This window comes from Camelus bactrianus, chromosome 14 (assembly GCF_048773025.1).
Source record: "Camelus bactrianus isolate YW-2024 breed Bactrian camel chromosome 14, ASM4877302v1, whole genome shotgun sequence".
Lineage (NCBI taxonomy): Eukaryota > Metazoa > Chordata > Mammalia > Artiodactyla > Camelidae > Camelus > Camelus bactrianus.
The window spans coordinates 31,364,323-31,380,933 of record NC_133552.1 but is presented as its reverse complement, the minus strand read 5'-3'; the positions used below and the strand labels follow the sequence as shown (position 1 = coordinate 31,380,933).

The following is a 16,611-nucleotide window of genomic DNA, read 5'->3' as shown; positions in this document are numbered from 1 at the left end:
TAATATATATAATTTTGGTGGTTAGTTCTATGACATTTTATTGGGTAGAAGTATCTCCCATTTCCATTTTACAGGCAGAGAAGATGAGTCATACGATACTCACTATACAAGAGAAGCAGAGGCTGATTAATTTGGGCAGAAGAGTAAAAGGGTGTGGAGAAAAAAATCCTTGACTCGCAAACTGGACACATTCTGCGGTGCTGTGCAGCTAAAACGGATTTGATTTTGCTTCTGGGTTGTCCTAGGTTTCAGCGCATGTGCCTGGAAATGTCTCTCGGGCAAAGATACTTATTTAAGAAGGTTGTCATTGTAAATGTTCTTAAGAGGCTTAAACAAATTCCACAGCAAATAAATGAACATGTTTGGAAGGTTTTCCACCCTCATGTAATTTCCAGAAAACAGACATGATTCACTTGCTAAACCAAACACACAGGTACAATAATGAGCCTGGCTCACATGACCGGACAGCACGGAGGGAGCCTCATCTATTGGCGTGGGTTACGCTGCAGGAACTGCACCTGAAATTTTAATTAGAATTTATTTACAGCGAGTGTTGCTTCCGCGTTTTTCTCCCCAAAGTAAGAAAGCGCCCTCCTTGCCTGGCCATTAGTCTGCAAAGCCCCGCGGCTCACACACTCCCCTGCTCATCAGGAGGCTGATGGAGCCAGTTTGCTTAGACACACTTAGCTACACTCGCAGCGGGGATCATCAGTCTCTTCTGTGTGTTGACCTCCACGTGCAGGGGAGAAAATCGACTTTTGCTGCCGACAAACGCTAATTGACTACCAGTTGTTTCAGAGGGACTGTGATGTTGAAAACTGGTGTCCCATTCATTTTTATATGTTGGATGCTGACAAATTTCACGGTGACACCCGCATGGTAAGTACACCCACCAGGGAGGGTGTCGGAGTTTGAATCTGTGTGTTTTAGTATTCAGATTCTGGCACTGGTCAATTTTCAGTGTTCTCGCTGAGTTTGGGAGACTGTTTCTGGAGCGATTTCTTTGGCTTCCAATAAATTTGCAAAGCCGCCTCCTTCAGTCGATTTCTGATGAGTTGATTTGGGAGGGGCATGTGAAATTGGGGCGGGCAGAGAGGTGCAATGAAAACTAGACACCATCTGGTTACCTTTCATTTTTTTGTGGGCCAAAAATGCTTGTCTTCTTTTCTTTTCTCCTCCATCCATCCCTTCAGGTCAGGGAGTCGTCTTCAAGAATTTCTTCCTAAAATGTAAAGTAATGATGAAGGCAGTGTGTTTCTGTGGTTGATTTCATTTGATTTGCTTTCATTGTTAAAGATTTTCTGGTGAGGATTTTATGAGCCCTTAAGAGCTGGAAGAGCAGCACAACCAAGGAGAGAAAGTCAGAGAGATGAGTCAGCGGCCCCTGTGAGGTCTGGGGAATGAGGGCAGGAGGTGGGGCAGAGGCAGCACCGTGGCCTCCCCTGCAGCCCTGAGGGCAACGTGCGCATGTAAAGCCAGCGTCTCTTGTCACCATGTGTTCTAACAGGACTCCCACTGAAGGAATGCGAGGAGATTTGGGGAGGCCTTACCTTTTACCCTCTTGCCAAACATCTTTAATGCTGACTGTATTTATTCAAGATGACACAGAGATCACCTGCAGAGTGTGAGGAAGTGGTGCTTGCTTCCTGTCTTGCCCGCCCCAGGCTCACTCATCAGACACCTGATTCTTGCAGGCACTGCAGTGCCCGTGGGGGGAGCTCTGCTCCTGGGGTTCTCTGCTCCTGTGGGGGGAGCTCTGCTCCTCGGGGAGCTGGGCACGGGAGTGCGCACATTGGAGACGGTCGCACCATCGCTGATCCCACTCCAAATGGTGAGATGAGCCCTTTGTGTAAGTGGTAGTGGTGGGATCCAGAGTCTTCCTGTGTCTAAGGAGTTCTCCGGTAAAGCCAACTTGGAGGAAAGAAAGAAAATGCCTACTGTTCCATGACTGTGTCCTAAGGGTTTAAAACTCACTGCGGAGCACACGTGAGATCTCATTAAGTAAATACTCTGGGGTCTTGACTCTGACTTGTCATGAATTTGGCATTCTCATAATGTTATTTCTCTTAAAATATGTCTAAGCAATCATTTTTGTGTGATGGTTATGTGTGCGTAAGGGTCCTGAAGAAACTGTTGTGGATGGAAGTGTGGGCATCAGTGGTGCCAGAAGGGCTGGTGGCCCTGGGGGCTGCCCGAGCTCCACAGCATTTGTTACCAGCAGTCTTTCAGATTGCATCTTATTCCAGAGCTCATTGGGACTCCCATCTCTCACTACATGTCTTGAGAGAATATTTGTTCAGAGGGGAGGGGATGGGGTGCTTCCAAGTTTGGGTTCTGGGGTTCCCTATCTAAAGGTGGCACTGGCACAAATCCTTTATTCATGGAGTAATGAAGCCCCCCAGTCTCGTGGCTAATTGGGCCTCCCTGTCCTTCTTCATGTTAGGAGCCAGAGGGCTTGGGTTAGGCCCCCAAACCTGTTTTTTGGTGAGCTTTCAGCCCTATCACACCACCTGGGTTGTCCCGTTTCAGTCACATGACTTTGATTTTTGCAGGTAGGTGTGAATCCTGGATAGTGCCTGGCACTTCCAGGTTTCCCCTACAGTAGGGACACTGAAGAAAGTTCACCCCATAAGGTGTGTTCGGGGGCCTAGAGGACAAGTAGGGACCCACAGACAGATGTCTGGATTGGTGGCGATCAGGCCCGAGTCTTGGAAGAACAGAGATTCCATTACTGTTTTAACAGTGAAATTGAGGGAGTAATTCTGGAAGGTCTGATGCAACTGAGATTAAAATTATTATATGGTTTTTATTGTTAGCAGTAGTGGTTTTTAACACTTAGACCCAGTCCACCCTATTTATAATAAATATTTTGTAACCTTTCTTTTCTGGTGCCCGGAAGTGAACGTCATAGAAAATGTAACCTAACTATAAATATGATAAACAAATAGACAGGTAGATGGAAAGATGTGGTGCCTAAATTCTTATATTATGGGGTATTTTATATTCTATGCTAATTAGTGACCTCTCAGGACAAAAGGCACATACAAAGGGAGTCACTTCTAATAAACTATTTTTCCAAGCCTTACCTAACTGGGAAACAAGTGGCTTCACAATGTTAGAGCACCTCCCAGGTCCCCGGGGAAATCTCCTTGTCAGAGTTACACTTGCTGATGATGTCCTGTGCTAAGTGCAAGCAAATGCGGTTCGGAAGCTGCCCGGAGGCTGACTCCAGGGATTCCTTCTCCTTCGCAGCTGTGAGGGAGCCTTGCCTTTCCTGACCACAACCACAGAGGCGATTTTGAATCTCTGGAAACTGCCATACCAGTGTATATCACAACCCCCACAAGATATGTTGAATAAAGGAGAAAACTTTAAGTGTCTCCTTTAGGATAGAAATAGGGTATAAAAGAAATAAATTAAAAAATTCTAGTGCCCGAATAAGTGCTACATTACACTGGCTGCATCATAAGGTTAGAAAACTTCATTACCGCTTTACATACCAAATCTTGTATTTAGATTTTATTTATCTTTTTTTTCCCTAAAGAAAAAACAATCATTTGATGAGTTCTTGTGTCAGAGGTGACGAGCAGAGAGCAAGTGTAAAACCGGGAATCGTGGTGCTGGTTAGTCTAAGACCATCTCCGTCACTGCGCAGATCATCTTTACTCATTTTACTGTACTTTTTGGAATCACCTTCTCACTTGGAAAAACCCCTGTGTCAGTTGGATTTGTTAGTAAAACTATTTTTCTTACCTAGAACATCAGTGATGTTTTCAGGATGATAAAAAAAATTTGTCCATGGCATTTAAACAGTTGCTTGTTCTCGTAACTCATGGCTCATGGTCTCGTATTTGTCACAATTGGAGAACTGTGTTTTCTTTGTGCAAATTCTCATTGCTTTGGTGACGCAGGGACACTTGTCCTTACTGGATGGAGTATGATAGTAGTTTTTTGCATTCTCTCCCTAAATCTGGAGTCCTGTGTTATGTTTCCTGTTAACTTAAAAAATAGGAATATTGTTATTTACCTAAATATCTAACCTCACACCAGTGATGCATATCAAATTGGTCCAAGTAGGAATTCCAATATTAAATGAGACAGTAATTTCACAACCCATTTTTCCAAAAATTTGGATTGATGGTTCAATTATACCAGGGACATTAGCTGTTTTAATTGAATCAATCATTGCTTTCTTCAATAAAATTTTCCATTCCATCTGCTCTTTTGGTTTATTGTTCTTCAGTGTTTCATTTGCTTTCTTTCCCAAAAATATATGATTTTGGCTTTTGTCATTGAAAATCCTTGCTGGTTTTGCTACCTCATGCTGGAGAGGAAGGCTTGTGACTGTTTTATAGTCACTGGTTTCATGGTTGTATGAGTGCTTAATGCCACATTGCAGGGGTGTGGAGACCTAATGAAGTGTGTACATAAAGGCTTAGTCTACACTGAGTGCAGGGTTAGTGTTCGCAGCCCATGTCATCAGTATCATAATTAATCCATTACAATCATCCTCTATTAATCAGTGTTATCCTTCTAACGTCTCCAGGAGAGGAAATGTAGTAGTCTAAATGCAAATCTTTGCCAAACTTTCAGTCAATTCAAAACCTTTGAAGCATTGCTGTCAATAGGACTGTGTGCCTTCTATCCCTACTTCTGCTCCTCCTGACCCAGGATGCGGTCTCCACAGCTGATGATCCGTGAGACACTGGATTCTTGATCCCATGGCTCTGTGTGTTCTGAGACATCTGGGGACTTCAGCACTGTTTTAGGGGCTTTGCGTCCCACCTCTTCATAGCATTGCTGAGATGAGATCTATGGGTTCACCCTCATTCTTGAGTGTATTGTGCATTTTTTCTAGAACCAACACACGCCACCGTGGCAGCACTGCTTTGACCACGTGCTGGGACAGCGTGTGCTTGTCAGTTCTTGGGTTTAAACTTTCTGTTCTAATTTCTAAAATGGGGTATATTGACAGATACACTCCATGTAAACAGAAGCTCTGTAGGGTTTTCAGCAACTTCTAAGAACATAAATATTCCTGAAGCAGCTAATCTTCCTCCCAACAAGTGAGGAGCAAGCTGGCAAGTCCTGGGTGCCTGTGGCGGCCAAGCTGTGCAGCCCAGGCTGCTCACTGAGGAACAAGGAGAAAATATTAAAACCTACTTCCATGCTGTCTTTCACAGAATCTCAGAAATGAACGTTTTAATATCTAAAGAGGGGTGATTTTTTAAAATAAACTTTTTATTTTTTTCCTTTTTCAGTTTTATTAGGTAGAATTTTTACAGTTCAACTTCACATACACATATTGCATGTAAATACATGTATAGAGCATACTGTATTTTTTAGTTTACATATATGTACTAATTATTGTTTCTAAGAACAGATTAGAGCTTTAGATTTTTAAAATTAGTTACCAGAGGAATAAGGACATCTACAAAAGAATAAACAGAATATGGTAATCCAATCACAAAGGACAGTCAGATGTGCTTGCATATATTCAAGAAATCAAAACAATATTTAGTTCATTTGTGGTCGTATTATTATTGCTATTAATTTTAGATTCCCCATAAATGAAGTCATATGACATTTTTCTTTCTCTTTCCACCCCACTTCACTTAGAATGACAGTCTTCATGTCCATCCATGTTGCTGCAAATGGCATCTTTTATGGCTGAGTAGTATTCCATTGTATATATGTATCACCTCGTCTTTATCCAGTCATGTGCTGATGGACATTTGTGTTGTTTACATGTTCCTTGTTCTATGTCCCTTCTGGCAACAATTACGGATTTTAAATATTTTCCACCTTAAAATCCTTCCTGAAGGAGATGTGGTAACTGGAATCAAAAAGAGTTACAGCACATGGTTGTGTGTGATGGGCCCTGGGAGCTTGCTAGAAAGGTTGGCAGAAAGGATTTCAGATTCTGATCAAATGAGTCCTCCTCTTGTATCCCTGCTGACCTCCTCTCTCACGGCCTGCCCTACAAGTCTGACCAGTCCCTTCTGTGAATCCTACTGTATTGTGCACAAATTTTGTCCAATTGGTGTCATTCAGTAGGGACCTTAAGTGAGGCACCCAAGCTCCTGTGTTGGTTTCTTCCATCAGCCCTTAACTTCCTTGGGAGCCAGGACTGTCTCATTGCCCCAAGGATCCCTAATGCCTAGTGAGATGCCTGATAAAGCTGGTACTTAACGAGCACATGGGTCAAATGGAAAAACCTGATCAAAAAAAGGCCCTCATTTTTCAGACATGCCTACTTGAGCACATAGGGTAAAATGACATGTCTTCTTGGATTTGCTGTCAAATACTTCAACAAAGGACAAATAAAAGAACAAAGGTCTGAATAAAGGAAATATGGAAAAGTTTGTGAATTCCTTAATCTGGGTGATGGGCTTATTTTACTATACTTACTGATATATACTTAAGTTAGTTTATAATTTTACTGTCATTAGCTGAATAGCAAGTATTAATACGTATTAATTGAAATCCTTAGAACTGAACAAACTTACCCCACACAAAATCCTTAATATCCTAGTAGTTTGTCTTTCAGAAATCTTTTCCCACAAAGACAGGAGAAAAGGGAAAGGCAGATCCGTGCAGTATTTCCACGTTGTCAAAAGACCAAAGGCCGATACAAAAGAAGAGATTGTAAAAAAGGTAAAGAGGCTGAAATCAATATCCAGAAAACCTAGCTAACAATCCTAAATGGCCCAACTTAACTAACCTCAGCACTGCTGCATCAAAAATGGGGCAAATAGCACCTAGTGGATTTTTATTTTAATAAATAAATAATGATCCAGTTCCTACCACAGGCAATTATGATAAGACTGAGTATAAGTTCTAACACCAACTAGTGTACAAATCATAATTTCTACTTGATTCAAACTGCTTCTTCTACAAAATTTGAATCTTTTTATTCTTAAGACAGATTTGTGGCCTATGACCTAGTGATAAAATTTTCAACTGGCTTGTATTAAAAAAGTTCACCATAGTGAGAGTTTATTACATCAAGGATTCCTTTTTGGGAAACCCATGTGCCTTGTCACTCTCCTTCATAAGATTTCCTGTGGAAAATTCAATCCTTCATTCAGGAAAAGGCTGAGCAATATATCTCATGGTAAACCTTCATAAACTGCAACACAAGAAAGTGAAAATGACAGTGAGCAGCCCGTGAAGCCGGCAGACACACAGCGCACGGCTGTGTTCCCGCCTCGACTTTCTGTAACCAGCAGGGAAAATGTGCATTTCAAGAAATAGACATAAGCACTTTTCAGGACCTGAGCACACAATTTCCCTTTCAGGGTTTAGTGGGCTTCCATTTAATTCTATGAGAAATGTTTAAAACAACAGAACAACAGCTGAGATAGGGTTTAAAGTAACTTTTATGTCTTAGTGAAAATAAAGCCAACTGATAGTTATCATTTTTACTTTAATTGATCTCACTCTCTTACTTTACCTCCCCAACCTCCTCCACAAAATGATGGTGAACATTCCCTCCTGGGTCAGAAGGCTAAGTAGAAAGTACCAATCAAATGGAGGTGTGCTTTGTTGTTTTATTTTTCAAAACAAACAAATTTCATTCATGTGATTTAATAATTAAGATCAGAAACAAAGTCTACTCAATAAATGGTAGCCAACACATGTCATCATAGCTGCTCATCAGGTTTGGCCCCACGTTACACACTTTTACACGGACATGTGCCATGTGCTGTCATGGGAAACGGTGAGTGGGGACAGGGCCTCTGCTCTCACAGGGCACACAGCCTGGTGGCGGAGGCGGTGTTCAAACATTGCCCTTTTATTTTTAATGTACATACAAATTATGGGAAATGCTATTTAAAAAGAACAAAATGAGTCAATGAAAGTGAAAAATACAAGGACAGTATTTAGGCTGAGGGAAGACAAGGAACCTCTTTGAAGAGCTGACACTCCACTGAGACCCAAAGGACAACTCCGGTGCTGCAGGTGAAGGGCAGGGACACATTGATAAAGGGCTGATATCCAGAATATACCAAAATCTCTTTAAACTCAACAAGAAGGATGAATAACCTGATTAAAAAATGAGCAAAATGCCTGAACACACACCTCATCAAAGAAGAAATCTAGATGCCAAAGAAGTCTATGGAAAGATGCTCCACAGCATCTGTCATCAACTGGATGCAGACTGAAACAGCGAGGTACCACTGCACACCTGTCAGAACTGCCAAAACACAGAACACTGACAGCACTGAACGCTGGTGAGGATGTGGAGCGTCAGGAATTCTCATGCATTGCTGGTGGGAATGTAAAATGGCCCAGATACTTTGGAAGACGGTCTGGCAATTTTTTACAAAACTAAACGTACTCCTAACATATGATCCGGCAACTGTGCTCCTTGGTGTTTACTCGACGAAATGGAAACTTATGTCCACACACAAATCTGCATACAGATGTTAATAGCAGCTTTATTCATAATCACCAGAACTCAGAAGCAACTAAGCTGTTCTTCAGTAGGTGAATGGATCAACTGTGGTCCAGCCAGAAAATGGACTATTACTTGGTGCTAAAATGAAATGAGTTATCAAGGCATGGAAAGACATGGAGGAAAGTTAAATGCATATTACTAAGTGAAAGAAGCCAATCTGGGAAGGTTCCGCAACTGTCTGATTCCAACTGTATGGTGTTCTGGGAAAGGCAAAACCACAGAGACTAAAAGATCACTGGCTGTCAGAGGCTAGAGGGGAAGGAGCAATGAATGAGGTGCAGCACGGAGCATTTTAAGGTCACTAAGAGAGACTACTCTGTATGATGCTGTGACGGTGGATACATGTCATTGCACATCTGTCCAAACCCACAGAGTGCACACAACCAAGTGTAAATCCTAGTGTAAAGTCTGGGCTCTGGGTGATGATGACGTGTCAGTGCAGGTTCACCCATTGTTGCAAATGCACGCTCTGGTGCAGGCGTCAATAGTGTGGAGGCTGTGGGGACAAACTGCAGTTTATACACCGAATCCAGCCCCAGCCACCCCTGTTAATAAAGCTCTGTGGGTGTGTGGAATGTCCGGCTGCTCTGGTGTCTGAACAGCAGAGCTGAGCAGCTGCACCAGAGATCAAGAGGTTTGCAGACCCTGAAATACTTACTTCCAAGCCCTTGACAGAAAAAGTCTGCTGAGCCCTGTTCTAAACGAATCAGAATTCACCCTGATGAGACAGGACAGCAGGGCCCAAACCAGGCATGGTTAATGGGACTGAAGCAATGTTTTAGTTCCAACACCTTTGCTGAAGTCCTGCAGGTCCAGTGACAGACTGTAGCCAGGAAGCGTCTGCAGGAGTCGGTAGCAGGCCTTCCCGCCAGGCTCCAGGATTCCGGGGGCCGCGCGCTGCACAGGGGCCACCCGCTTGAAGAAGGCGGACTTGCGGTGGAAGTCGATCAACTCATAGAGCTCAGAGAGGATGCTGCACTGCTGAATTCTCTCCTAGGAACACTGAAGCACAGGGAGAAATGCAACAAGCATCTGAACGAAACATGTAAGTGAAAAAAGACCCGTAAAAAGTTTTCCCTTAAAACAGAGACCCAATGACACAGGAAGGAAGAGGAAGACTGACTTCGTGCAGTGATGGGACCGGATGCAGAAATGCAGGGAAGCAGCGCTGTGCAGACGCTCCAGACCCCCTCTGGGCCCCACCTCTCCGCGTTCCGCCTCTCCTTTTACTAGAAAGGCCCGTATTCCCTGAAACAGAGGAATCTGCTACCTAAACGTGGGACACAGAGAAGGGAAAGAGGAAAAGGAAGGGAAAGTAAAGGAACAAAATTTCATCTAGACCCTAGGGTTTGGGCGGGACTTTCACCAAACACACAACCTCTCAAAGCACAGAGCACAAAGTGAGAGGCTGACAGAGTGACTGCGACTTCTGCTCCTTAAACACAAGCTACCTGCCAGCACACGCTGTGCGCGTTACTGAATCATTACAATCATTTCAGAAACTATTACTACCCCGGCTCACAGGCAAGGAAATCTGAAACTCGGGGAGGAATTATCATCCTGGACAAAGTCCCACGACCCAGAATTGTCAGAGCCTCCGGCAGACCCTGGACTAATATGCTCCTCATCACCACGGGCCCTGAGCCTCAGGCTGAGGCCACGTCAGGTCTGCACGGGCCCAGAGCACGAGTCTGTGGGACAGGGAGTGGTCCCACTCGAAGTGCCAGGCCAAGGCCCTCAGGAACCTATGTAATGAAACCAAATCCCCAAACTCATTTCCAACACACTGCCCTGTCCGGGAGGACTGCTCGGCACATCTGGCTTATCACCTGTGCACAGGATGTGCAAGGGGCCCAGACAGTGACGTGACGTCCCAATGGAAGTGGCTCGGAGGCCGCTTCATCACAGGACAGACTCTTCCGGCTTCCAACTTTAACTCTCCATTCCATTTCCAACTGGAAAGTAAGTTTAGACTTGTTTTCCTCTCCAGAAACAAAGAGAGTGGTAACATCAGCGGGAAACTCAAGACTGAGGAAGAGTCTCCAGGACATTTGGAAGGATAGGCTAGGGAGGGAACAGAGACAGGGATCAGAAAGACCCATGTTCCAGTCCAAAGTCTGCACGTCACTCGCTTTGACAGTTTCCTTATTAATACAGGTGAAAAAATCTAATTATGATTGTTGGGAAAACTAAATGAAATAACGTATGCCACTAGCATAGGTGTAAAATCCTCCATGAGTGTTCCAGAAATGGATGTGACCGTGGTTAGATACTATCTGCCAAGTCTTGTGTGCTAAGTTCACATCAGCCAGCCAGAGATGTGCCAGAGAATGCCTCAACAGCCAGCAGCCTTCTCCAACTTGCAAACTCAAAGTGTCCGAAGAACAGGTAGTGGTGGATGCTTTGGGACACTCTGGAGGTAGCACTCCAGTGATGACTTTAAAAAGCTGGGGAGAATTTAGGGGACCATATAGTTCAAATACAGAAAACTCATTCTATGTCTACAAATATTCATCTCGAGCCATGATGATTCAGAGAGGAAACACATATACAAACGTACATCATTTTCCCACATAAATGCATCAAAACAATTTGGAAAGAATGTAACTTTCTTCTCTAGATCACACAGTGGGAATTACAAGGTTTGTACTGAAAGCCCTACGTGTAAATCATCTGCAAACGTAACTGGGTCCACTATCAGTCATCATCATTCGAAGGGAAGGATGGAAAAGAACAAAGCCAAGCTAATACTCTCCGGTATTTTGTTGGGTTACGATGTCACAGAGGAGACAGACAGGTCATCAAGGAACCACTCTGCCGTGATCACGGAGCCGGGGAGCGGGATAGGTGGCAAGATGTGTGACGCAGCTGTAGCCGTGCACGCGCTTCTAGGCAGGTACCCAGTCACTTCAACAAGGTGTCAAAAGTGTATGCCCACGTCCTCATCACCTGTCATGTATTAAAGAGAAATGGAAACCTATAAACGGCCAATACCCTCGGTGGGTACACCGTCCAAAGAGCAAAGTCACAGTTTGACAACTGGCCATCCCGGTTCCTTGGGATTCATTCTTGGAGAACCTTAAAAACCACTCCTCTGTCCTCAAGAAGTGCTGCCTAATTGTCCTATCTTTGGCTCAGGGATACAGCACGTTCACGTGGACTTTAATGTCTGCACAGATTTGACTGTCTTTCTCCAGGTTAACTTGTCCATTCTGAAGAGGCCTGAGTTAAGTCCAAATTCCATAAGATCAATTCCCTCCAGTGACAACTCAACGAGTCTGCAATTACAAACCAACTGAACAGGACTGTCCTCAGCTAAAAATGTCACCCACCCTTCACTGTTTTCTTAATCTCCTCTCCTGGCTAATTGCAACAGACTAACACCACCCTCCACCAAGTTCCCCAACTATGTCAAATAGAAAGTAAGGTCCATAGAAGAGGAGACAACTCCATAGTCACCTCTGAATTCCTAGCATATATTAATGTCAATAAATAGAACTATGATTATGGCTTCTTTCCTTTAAAACCTTTCTGGTTATTTAAATGAGACCATGGAAGGGATGTGTTTGGGTCCAGTATCTTGATCCAGAAGACTCTGGAGACCTTTTTCAGAATGGCTGCCCACTGATTCATTCAAAACACAACTTCTCTTTCTGGGAGGAGCTGTGATTTTCTGCCAGGAGTTTGTTGTCACTCTCATGCCAGAACAGATTTAAACTAAATACTTACATTGGATAAGTTATTTTTCCCCGCTTCCAAAAAAATTGATTTTCCTTACTTCCTTGCCTTGAGGAATGCTTTTTTACATATCTTTCTAATTCACCCTTTTATAAAGCAGGATTCTCAGGATGTGCTTGGCCTTACATAAGAACAGCCATCCAACTCCCAGTGTGAGAGGCCTGGGGCTCAACTCCTGCCCTCCTGTCAAGGCAACTGAAACTCAGTTCAGGAGCCAACCGGCCCCCCAGGGATTCTAAGGCTCACGTATCTCCCAGAATCCCTGCTTTCTGGTTTGACTTGGCTTCTGAGGATTTCCCCTCACTTTCTTGACAATTAGCTGTGTAGCTTGAAAGATGAGGAAGGAAGGTATTATTTCTTAATCAGCATTTTAAGGAACTTATGCAATGAAGGTTTTCAAGAGTTCTAGAACCCTCCTTGCCGAGACAGAAAACACAATAGATATTTTCTAAATGTAGCTATCATGTGCATTTTTTCTTTGCTTTTGTTTTCTTAACTGCTAACAGACATTTTTTAATTAAAAAATAAAATAAGGCCCCAAATAGGATAGAACATTGAAGAGGAAACAAAATTAAAGGGCAAAGACAGAAAAATGATAAGTACTCCACAAAGTTAATAGAAAACATACACTATGGATCAGATCAGCAATTCTCAGTAACAGCTAATTGAAACCTGACCATGAGGTAAAATATCTCTCCTGTCAGGAGACGGCCAACAGAAAACAGAATTAAATAAACAAACTAAAATTCTAAGTCTGGCGAGGTAGAGAAGTCTACCAGCTAAATGTGTTTTCTTCTGGAAAAGAGGAAGACTCACCAGCTCTTTACTGTGGAGCCTGAACCCAAGTGAGGGCGGTAAAGTGAGCTCTGAAAGTACCCAATTAACAAAGTGAGTGATGAATAAAGAGACGTGAGCTTTGATGACAGAGATGATACTACTATTCACTTGTCCTGTAAGTATGTCTTCACGTTCAGTGATCAAACCTCGGCGTCCTCACGGATTGAGATTATAGGAAAATGCACAGCCCGGGCCCAGATCTCCTCTGTGATTGTGGCACTGCACTTAGATATTTCAAGGGCACCTCCAACTCCACCTGCAAAGGGCTGACTTCATGGTGCTCCTCCCATAGCCGTCCTGCCCAGGGCCCCTGGTCGGGGGACAAGGTCTCTCTGCCTCTCCCAGCTCAGGCCCATCATTCACAGATGTGACTGGACCCCTCCTTCAGGGCCCAATTTCCTCAGTCAACGAGTCCCACCACCCACACCTCACCTACCAGGTTCTCACTGGCACTCCCTCTGTGCTGGGGACCACGCTGCACACTGTGCACACGTTATCTCACTGGATCTCCACAGCAGTCCTGGGAAGTCGGTATATCACTGCTTCAATTAATAAGATAAATTGTTTCACTTCCTTGAGTGTGTCATCCAAAGTGACACAGCTACTGAGCCACAAACCTGGGACTGAAAATCACTTGAAAATTGAACACTGCTACACCTCACAGCCACCGTACTCTGACTTATCACATCACCTCCTGCCGAGCCTTCTAAATGCTTCTAAGCATTCTACAAGACAAAAGTGATCTACGAGAGCACCCCACTCCCCTACTTAAAATCTGACAATGACGTTCCACTTCCCTTAGGAGAAAGCCCCACCGGGCCTGAGCACAGCCCAACGGCCCGGCATCCGCGTTCCCTGAGCGGCCGCGCCGCCTCACCCACCATGCAGCGCTACACGTGCCGTGTCCAGGACAAGGATGCTGACTCCGTACAACCCGGGGCTCGTCTCACTCAAACAATGATCACCCTTTTCAGTGTTGACTCTCAGAAAAATGTTTTCTCTGGATGAATCACTATCTTTTTCCTTACAACTTCCCATCATTGATAATGAGCTCCCCCGAAAAGAGAGAAGACCTAATCCTCAGTCTCCTTATCTGTAAAGTGAGAATAACAAGGAAATATGAGAGGTTTTAAGAGAAATAATATTCATGTGAAGCTGAGGGACAATTCCCAAAATACAGTAAGCACTCAATATGTGCTTACTTAATATTAATAAAATAGATACCATTCCAGCAACCTTAAATCAATGCTTTATGGCTTTGTCCAAAAGACTACCGACAAACTATTGGACGAACCCCTTTGAGCAGATCAGCCCAAGCGTACTGGGATAGGTAAGCCTTGACTCCAGTTACAGCTGCAGCCAACCAGCACTACGGGGCGGGGGCAGTTTGCTCAAACTCTTACATGTTGTTTGAGCATTTAGTTGTAGTTATTGAATAAAGACAGGTATTATATAGTCAAACTCCTGAAACATAAATCTTCAAAGATTGATGCAAATTAGGTTTCAAGTACAACACTCTCACTAGAAATTATTTGAAAATTATAGTCTTAGCTCCTCCACACATCAAAAGGGCATGTTCTTAATGTATCTGACTATATACACTGAAAGGATTGTTTAAAAGAAATTAAGATGATGCCATAATGAATAAGCTTTCAGTATAATCTGCACAAAGCCCCACCCAAGGGTCTCACTTCTCATTTCCACATAGGTGTTCAGGTAGCTTAACCTGGGTCTTGGTTTATTATGACACGGGGTTGGGAAGAATTGTGGATAGATTTATGTAGCAAATACAAATCTAGGGTATTTGCTGTGTAGGAATCCTAGAAATAAATAAATTGATATATAGTCGCACCCTTAGGAAGCTCAGCCTTTCCAATTACAACAGCATTAAAAATAAAATGAGAGATACATTTAACAAAATTTTACAAGATTTGCACATCGAACATTTTGAAGTATCACCAAAAAAAATTAAAAGATCTACATATATGGAAGGCATCCCATGTTCATGGAATGGTAGACAATATTGTTAAAAATGTTAAGACTCCCCAAAGTGATCTACAAATTTAATGGAATCCCTATCAAAATTCCAGCTGACTTCTTTGCAAAAATTGAAAAACTGATGCCAAAATTCATATGGAAGTGCAAGGGACACAGGTCAGCCAAAACAATCTTGAAAAAGAAGAGCAAAGTTGGAGGACTCACTCAAAGGTTACTACAAATCTATAGTACTCAAATCATTATGGTAATGGCACTAGTTTGGATGCAAAAATCTATGAGACACAATAAAAAATCCAGGGGGGAAACTTACATTTACAGTCATTTTTCCAGAAATGTGCCAACAACACTCCATTGAAAGAATAGTCTATTCAACAAATGGTGCAGAGACACCTGGGTATCTGAAGGCAAAAGAATGAATCTGGAATCTGGACCCCCGTATTTTATATAACAAATAAAATATTAATTCAAAATGGATCACAGACAGAAACGTAAAAACTAAATGTATAAATTTTCTAAAAGAAGACATAGTTTAATACTTTGTGGTCCTAGGATAGGCTATGGCTTCCTAGATACAATACCAAGAGCACAAGTGAAAAAAAAAGAAAAATAAAATTGGCTTCATCAAAATTAAAATCATTTGTTACAAACGACATCATCAAGAAAGTGAAATGAAAGGGGAAGGGGGTAGCTCAAGTGATAGAGTGCGTGCTTAGCAAGAAAAATAAAATGAATAAATCTAATTACCTCCCCTAGAAAGAAATTGTTTTAGTGTTTAAAAAAAGTAAAGTGAAACGACAATCTGCAGAATAGGAGAAAAATTTTGCAAAGCATATATCTAATAAGAGACTAGTATCCAGGATATAAAACAAATGCTTACAACTGACCAATACAAAGAAAATCGACCCAATTTTTAAATATGCCAAGTATTTAAATAGATACACAATTGGCCAATAAGCATATGAAAAGATGCTCAGCATAACTAGCGAAATCAACATCAAAATGAGATCTGATTTTATACTCACTAGGATGGTTATAATCAAAACATGCACAATAACAAGTGTCGGTCAGGAGGCAGAGAAATGGGAACCCTCAATATGCAGCCGTTGGAAAGGGGCAATGGTGCAGCTTCTTTGGAAAAGCCTGGTGTTTCCTCAAAAGGTTAGAGTTATATGGCACAGCAATTCCACTCCTACATATAGAGTCATCCCTCAGTATCCTCGGAGGGTTTGTTTCAGGAAACCCCCACCCTGGATAACATAATCCAAGGATGTTCGAGTCCCTTTACAATCAGCCATCTGGATCCATGAAGTGGAAACTACAGATATGGCAGGCCAACTGTACAGCCAAAAGAAAGAAAATATATTCTCACAAAAACTTGCATATCAATATTCATGGCAGTATCATTCAGAGTAGCCAAAGGTTACAAACAATATCCATCCATCAATCAACGGATAAACAAAATTACCAAGAATAGTCCCACAAACTTTTGGTCATTGAATCTTTGACAAAAGAGGTGAGAACATACAATGGAGTAAAGACAGCCTCTTCAGAAAATGGTGTGAGGAAAACTGGAC

General features: G+C 42.7%; 1 protein-coding gene across 10 annotated transcripts in view; it reads right to left on the bottom strand.

Annotated features, from left to right (window-relative positions):
- Positions 1-357: 357 nt before the first annotated feature.
- LOC141579767 (uncharacterized) overlaps positions 358-16,611 on the bottom strand; it is an 89,037-nt gene continuing 72,783 nt past the window's right edge. For 6 of the 10 annotated variants that reach the window (XM_074378290.1, XM_074378293.1, XM_074378288.1 and 3 more), the window contains one exon: positions 5,251-11,413. The gene's annotated coding sequence lies outside the window, so the exon portion shown is untranslated. Of the gene's footprint in view, positions 1,223-3,753; positions 4,000-5,250; positions 11,414-16,611 lie in introns of those variants that run through there. The other 4 variants (XM_074378295.1, XM_074378296.1, XM_074378291.1 and 1 more) reach the window with 3 other exon arrangements.